Genomic DNA, 7,179 nt, shown 5'->3' with positions numbered 1-7,179 from the left:
GGGGGCGCTGCCAGGACTTTAGACTAACATTAAACTCACTGAGAGTTTTACACTGAAGAGACAAACCAGCAGCTGCAGCGCCTGACAATCCCATTAACTGCCATTACAGGAGGACCTCCCATAATGCACTGTTGCTCTGGCTGGGAGACTTAGATTCTCACCTCTGCAACACACACATATTTCATCATCTATTGTCTTCCATTGTCTATTTTCATCATCCTTCTGTTCACTCTTATTTTACTGTGCTATTTGAATTTGTTCTTTGTTAAACACTTTGAGCTACATCTCTTTTATGAAAAGTGCTCTATAAATAAAGTTTATTATTATTATTGTTACACACACACCATCATAACAGGCTGTGCAGTTTGTTCTGAAGCTGCAGACTGAACCTGCACACACTGACACGAAACGACCTCCATCTTCAATTTACAGACTGTTTAGTGTCTGTGTTTCTCTTCAGTCAGTCTGAGTCTCAGCTGGTCAGGTGTTAAAGTCTCACACCATATCCCCCGACTCCCCCCTCAGAGGGGAGACGACCTGACCTCCCCTTACGATACTGCGCGGGAAACAATAACCACACCGCTCCCTCCAAAGGAACACAACTGGACTGGTGTTTATATCAGAGCTGCACTTACTTTCCACTCTGACGTCCAACGGGAGAAACGTCTGCTCAGGTTCCCGCTCCTGATTGGAGGCTGTGACTGAATGTGAGCGAGTGGGTCTTCTGGGAAACACAAACCTCCCACCATGCACCTCTGTCCCAGCAGTTCACCACTAATGTGGAGCTGAGGGAAGCAGCCACAGAGGTCACTGTCCTCAGGCTGCATTTCCCTGAAGTCCAGAGTCTTAGAGACACACAGCAGATATAAACAGACTCCACACATTCTGAAGTCCTAAATACACACACACCACACACACACACACACACACACACACACACACATTAAATCTGACATTTATACAGAAGCCAGAGTCAACAGAGAGAACCACTGGTTTCTTCTGCTGCAGTCAGAGACATGTCACAGCAGCACTGACACACAACGTCACAACTACACAACGTCAAGCATGACACAATAAAGTCCAGCACTGGAGCCCGGCTCTGAGACGGTCCAGGACCAACCCACTAAAACCCACCTGGAGATAAACCTCCAACCACACGACCCTGTCAGAAACCTGGTGATGAACCAGGACTGAGGACTGAGCTAACTGAGCAAAGTTTGAGGCAGATTGGACAATGAATATTTGAGTTACAACTTTCGCCGCACCGCCATAAACACACAGTCCAAGGAAAACAAAGAAAATTAAAAACTCTCTGATGAATTCTCCAGGGGGAGTTTGTTAAAGCACAACACCTGTAAATCAGAAAAATGGCAGCGTAGCTTCAAAATGGCTGACTTCCTGCAGGGTTTAGGGTCTGGGTGTAAGAGGCTTTTCTGTAAGTCTCGGCATGTTACTTGTGTCTACTGAATTTCATACATGTAGGTCAGACACAGAAGTTTTCTAGGGGCGCTGTGGAGCCATTTTACCACACACACACATAAAATATGTCAATTCTTACCACGTCTGGGGCGTGTGTGTTTTTGACCACGTTTAGGCAAAAAAGATTCATTTGGAAAATAATAATTAGCCGCAGTCCCATATAAAATGGGTCAGATCAGCTACAACAGTAAAATGCTGCTAAAACATTAATTCATGAGTAAGAATAAACTAATGATATAGAACTAGAACAGACAGAGAGACTTTTACTTTGAACAGCTGAAGTACATTTTCCTGATTATATTTTTACTTCAGGACTTAAACGTCTAACAGAGTGATTTCTAGTTCTATCTAGTTCTAGTTGCTTTCACTAGCAGCTTTCACTTGCAAAATGTTGTTTTTCTGATCTGACCTCTGATACAGTCACAGAGGGTTGAGGGTTTGATTCCCTCTGCAGCTCACAGGTCAGATCTGGACACAAAACAGATTGAAATGCAGCAGGTGTGAAGAAGTGACGCCTTAGACTGTGAGAACGTCTCACCTCAGTGGTCAGACGCTCAGAGGTCAAAGGTTGAAGCTTTGACTTCCTTCTCCACGACCTCTGACCTCTGAGCAGGACAGAGACAGAAGGACGTCAGCTGTCAGTCAGCAGGGAGGCTGCTATGAAAAAGAGTTTGTCTGAGTTGACTCACAGTCAGACTCTTTAGTGTAACTAAATAACGTGTGTTTTCTGTACAGGAGGAAAAATGTGAAAACACACAGTTCAATATTTGAATGAATTAATATCCAGGTTATTGATACTTTGGAACAAAAGAACTCCTGTGCTCAACTCACATGTCTAATAAGTCTAATAAGTGCCGACCCAAAGGTTACACAAGATCATTTGTGTTGTGTTGCTCTTCCTGTCTGCTTCAGTGTCACACTGACTCTACTTTCACCACAGTGCATCCTGGAGTTGTTGTCATGGTGACAGAACAGCTGTTGACTCTATGAGTATATTTGTGTGTGAGTGAGACGAACAGTCTGACAAAATCTATAACATCATACAGATGTTGGTGACATCATCGGGGTCCCCAGGCTGGCCTTGATGACATCAGCAGAGCCACAGTAACCGGTGACTCCTGCTCTGGTGTGTGTAGGTGTGTGTTTGTGTGTGTTTGTGTGCAGATCAGAAAACTGAAGATAAACTACAGCTTATACAAAACTATCATGTTTACTACATTATTTACTGCTAGTACTGTTACTGATGCTGCTAATGAAGGCTGCAGGTTTGGTTTCACGTGTTAGGTGTGGACACAAAAAGTCACAAGTTCTTCAAAAAGACACAAGGCTAACACGACTGTGTTTTCATTTTTAAACTCTCGCTTTTCTTACACTTCCTCCTCAAGCCACACGACTCTGGAGTTCTCAAGCCCTGAAAACAGAGACTTTCAGAAACTTTGCTGGACCTGCTTTAGTTTGCAAACACTCGGGTTGTGTTTTACTTTGAAAACTCTGGGGTTGTGTTTTATTTTGAAAACTCTGGGTTTGTGTTTCATTTTGAAAACTCTGGGGTTGTGTTTTATTTTGAAAACTCTGGGTTTGTGTTTCATTTTGAAAACTCTGGTGTTGTGTTGTAGTCTGGATGGACAGAAACTGAGACCTTTGTAAACGACGATGTCACACCCTAGGCCCCTCCTGATTGGCTCTCATCAGCCTGGACTACCAGTGGTGAATACAACATGATAATGAATCACATTGTTACTGACATTGTTCTCTTTGCTAGCAGCTGTTGTTCACTTACATCCATTCCTTCGGAGGATTTACTGTAACTAACTACCTGCAGAGTAGTCAATTTACTTCCTGTTTACACCGGCCCGCACATGCCCAGTGTATGTGAATGGTCATGTGATGTATGTTTTCAGGTGTGATAATCTGGATGGAGATTATATTCATTTTAAAATAAAAACACTGTAGCGTAGATGTAGCCTTAGCCTGTGTGCACAACCAGTGGAAAAGAATCCCCTGCTACTACCACCACATCAACAACTACCACTACTAATACTGCTACTAATACTACTAATACTACTAATACTACTGCTCCTCTTCCTGCTGCTACTGCTGCTCGTGTTCAGTGAAAATATGAATGATGACTAAACCTGGACCTAATAGTGTGTGAGTACTTTCTGAATAACATCCCTCATTCATGCTGTTAGTCCACATCCCACACTGTTACCATGACGACAAGCATCTCCCTGCATGGTGTGTGAATAAGAGTGAGTTCATACACCTACCTAGGAGAACAAACTGCTGCAGAGACAACAGGAGGGAAGAAAACAGCACGACGCTGCAGGTTCCACATGGAGATGAAATATGAGGGTGAAAGTATCAGTATGAGCCGTGCAGCGTGCAGACAGGAAGTGCATGCACCTGCGGTTGACCCACTGAGGGAGGACGAGCCGTGACAGAGAGGAAACAGAGAGTGTGTCATCAGAGCAGCAGGATGGAGCTGCCGACAGTCGGTGGGAGGTCTGTGGGTGACGAACCACAACAGAGGAAGAACCATCGTTAAGCTTCACCACATAGAGCAAAAACTGGATGAGGATAAGCTGTGATGATTTTATCAGCACTTCATCGCCTCAATTCACCTGCTGCTTTATTTCATTTATTCCTGAACTCCTGAATAACTCCAGTATCTGCTGTTCACAGGGAGAGGGAACCTGACGTCTCACTGCTGCTTAACAATACCATAATAATAATAATAATAATAATAATAATAATAATAATAAATAAAAAACAATAAAATCATTGTCTTGGTGATATTTATTGATCATCTTGTAACTTCCACATTTGAAATGTAAAATAAATTCATTGAACCTGTTGTTTAAAGGTGTAATGTGTAAAATCATGCTACTTGCTCCACCTCCATAGGGGGCAGCATTTCACCTCTTCACCCTGTCCAGTTAATCATGTTGTTGTTTTCCCCATGTTCCTTATAATTAATTATTTATATGTGCATTTATTGTTGATAGTTGAAATTGTTGAACACACTGAAACAAACTATGAGTTCTTGTAATACAAACAGTTTGTTTTTAATTTATGTATAAAAAATATGAAGGCGAGGGGATACTGCGTGACACATGGGTGTCAGGCTACAGCAGCATGAGGAAGGGATGATGACATCATCACAAAGGCAGAATCAGAAAATAAGGTTTACTGCCAGGTAGGTTTTTACTTACAAGATATTTGGCATGGTGTTTGTTGCGGTATACAATATTATATATTATATATTTATAATATTAAGGGTAAAAAAAAAGGTAAAATACTGCAACAGTCAAAAAGATAAATATACATAGACACACATATTCAAAAAATGAAACAATGAAAAAAACTATGTATAAAAGTGTTGACAAAACCCCTGCTGAGCAGGATGTGTAAAAGGTCACACTATAGACAATATGTGTTCTGTGCAGGGATAATACTCCAAGGTGTTTATGTAATGTGGTTGTTGATGGTTGTTGATGGTTGATGAGGTCAGACGCAGAAGAAAAGGAAGGTACTGGTCCTGGGGAGGACTGGACTGGACCAATGTTAGATGTTACTCACCAGTCTAAAAGAAAAGTCTCATCTCTTTACTCACCCAGAGCTGTCTCCAACAGTGGGAAGCCACGCCAGGATTCACTCGTGTTTTCTTCTCTTCTTTGTTGTTGAACAGGGTTTCTTGTTGGAGCAGTCCTTTGGGATGGTGATAAAAATCGCTTTCTAAGAGCTTCAGCCAGTTCATTTTATGAATATTTTAAATTAAAATTCTGGGCAGATCTTACACATTACACCTTCAAGGTTGAATACACTGAATGACAATGAACACTAGGGTGTCGTCTGCATATTGACACATGTAAACCCAGTGTCTCTGACTGAAGGTTGTCATTAGGGGGCTGCTACAGGAAAGATGGGCGAGGTAGACTCAGAGTGGAGGCAGAGAGAGAGAGAGAGAGAGAGAGAGAAAGTGACGTGTGAGGAGGGCCCAGGTTCACACTGTAGTCAGTTTACATTGTGTGGGAGGTCAGAGGTTGACTTGTCCTGCTGACATCATTTTGGTCATCACGGTTGAGCTAACCTCTCTGACACACAGACACACACACACACACACACTGACTCTGTGTGTGTGTGTGTGTGTATGTGTGTGTGTGTGTGTGTGTGCGCGTGTGTGTGCATGTGTGTGTCAGTGTGTGTTTGTTGTGCTGCAGGTTTGTGTTCACACTAACTTCCTCTTCCTGTCTGTAAATCTCAAACTATCCAGATTTACTGTCTGTCTGTTCACAGCTGCAGCGACGCACAGTCAACAATTCATATTTATTTTCATTTATTTATATAAATTAAATTAATTATTCAATTCTTTGTATGTTTATTATAAATTATTATATCACTCTTGATTTATAACAAAAAACTGTAAAACAAATTTTTTATTTAGTTTTACAGTTAGCTGAAACAAGTTTGTTGATTGTCCCATATTAAATAATAAGACTATTTAAGAGTGCTGCATCTTCTTTATGTCATGGTTTGCTATGGCAGACACTTTTTGTTAGTTTTGTTTTGGAGTTTTTGCACTTCCTGTTTTATTTTGTATTGGTTTCCTTGTGTGTCTGTGTGTTGCTTCCTGTCTTGGTCCTGTGTCTGTGGTGATTGTCTGCCCCGCCCTAATGTGTTTCACCTGTGTTCAATCACACTTGCCTCCCTTGTCTATATAGTCTTTGTGCTTCCCTTTGTCTGTGTCGGTTCGTCTGTTTAGTTCAGGGTTTGTTCATGTCACGTTCACGTTTTGATCATGTCTGTTCATTTCACGTTCCCGTTTTGTTAATAAACCTGTCTGCACCGTTCCCGTGTGGATTTTTTTGTTAAAAAAACCTGCGTTCACCGTCTCCCAAGAGTTGACTGCATTTGGGTCCAACTTACCTCGCAAATCCTGACACTTTATCTTGTGGAATCAGCTTCAACTGTTCAGCTGATACAGTGCTCAGGATTTGGAGCTGTGTTTTGTTTATTGTATATGATAACCATGATCACTGGCTCAATTTGATCTCATCACCAAGTGTAAACTCCAAAGCTGTCACAGTGACCACCTGAAGTAATCCTCCTGAGAGAGCCCAGAGTCTGTGGCGATACATGGTGACATCAGGTTCAGGGTAAACACAAATCTGTCCCAGCAGCAGGATGAGCTTTGATCTGTCAGTGTCACTGGTCAGGAACATGGTTGTTTTTTCAGTGGGTCTAATTATTTAACTCGTCTGGAGCAAATCTCTTCTGAAAACATATAATCCTGATTTTAGTGTTTGGAATTTTGGATTTTGAAACATGTTCTGTTACAGTGAGAGACATTATGTCCTCCTGCAGCAGCAGCATGTTGAATATCAAACACTGACCAAAGTGACAGGAAGAAAGTAGAAAAAGATCCTGCTGCTGAAACGTGTCCTGATTAATGTCTAACTGAAAAACAACATGAATAATGAACACACTGAACATCGTGTGTGCGTGTGTGTCTGTGTATGTGTATGTGTGTGTGTGTGTGTCTCGTGGTGTGAGCATTGCTGTAACTGGAAGTCACATGACTCTGCAGAGAAATCCCCACTTCCTCCTGCACTGTCCTTATATGGTCACATCTAGTCTGAGTGACCGAACTCCGCCTCCTGCAGGAGAGAAAGTGTTGTGACTACCCCCCCTCCCCCA

This window comes from Seriola lalandi, unplaced genomic scaffold (genome assembly GCF_002814215.2).
Source record: "Seriola lalandi dorsalis isolate HSWRI2012SDOR001 ecotype SW California unplaced genomic scaffold, Sedor1 jcf7180002054885, whole genome shotgun sequence".
Taxonomy (NCBI): Eukaryota; Metazoa; Chordata; class Actinopteri; order Carangiformes; family Carangidae; genus Seriola; species Seriola lalandi.
The sequence above is the reverse complement of the archived record's forward strand: the minus strand, read 5'-3'. Positions refer to the sequence as shown.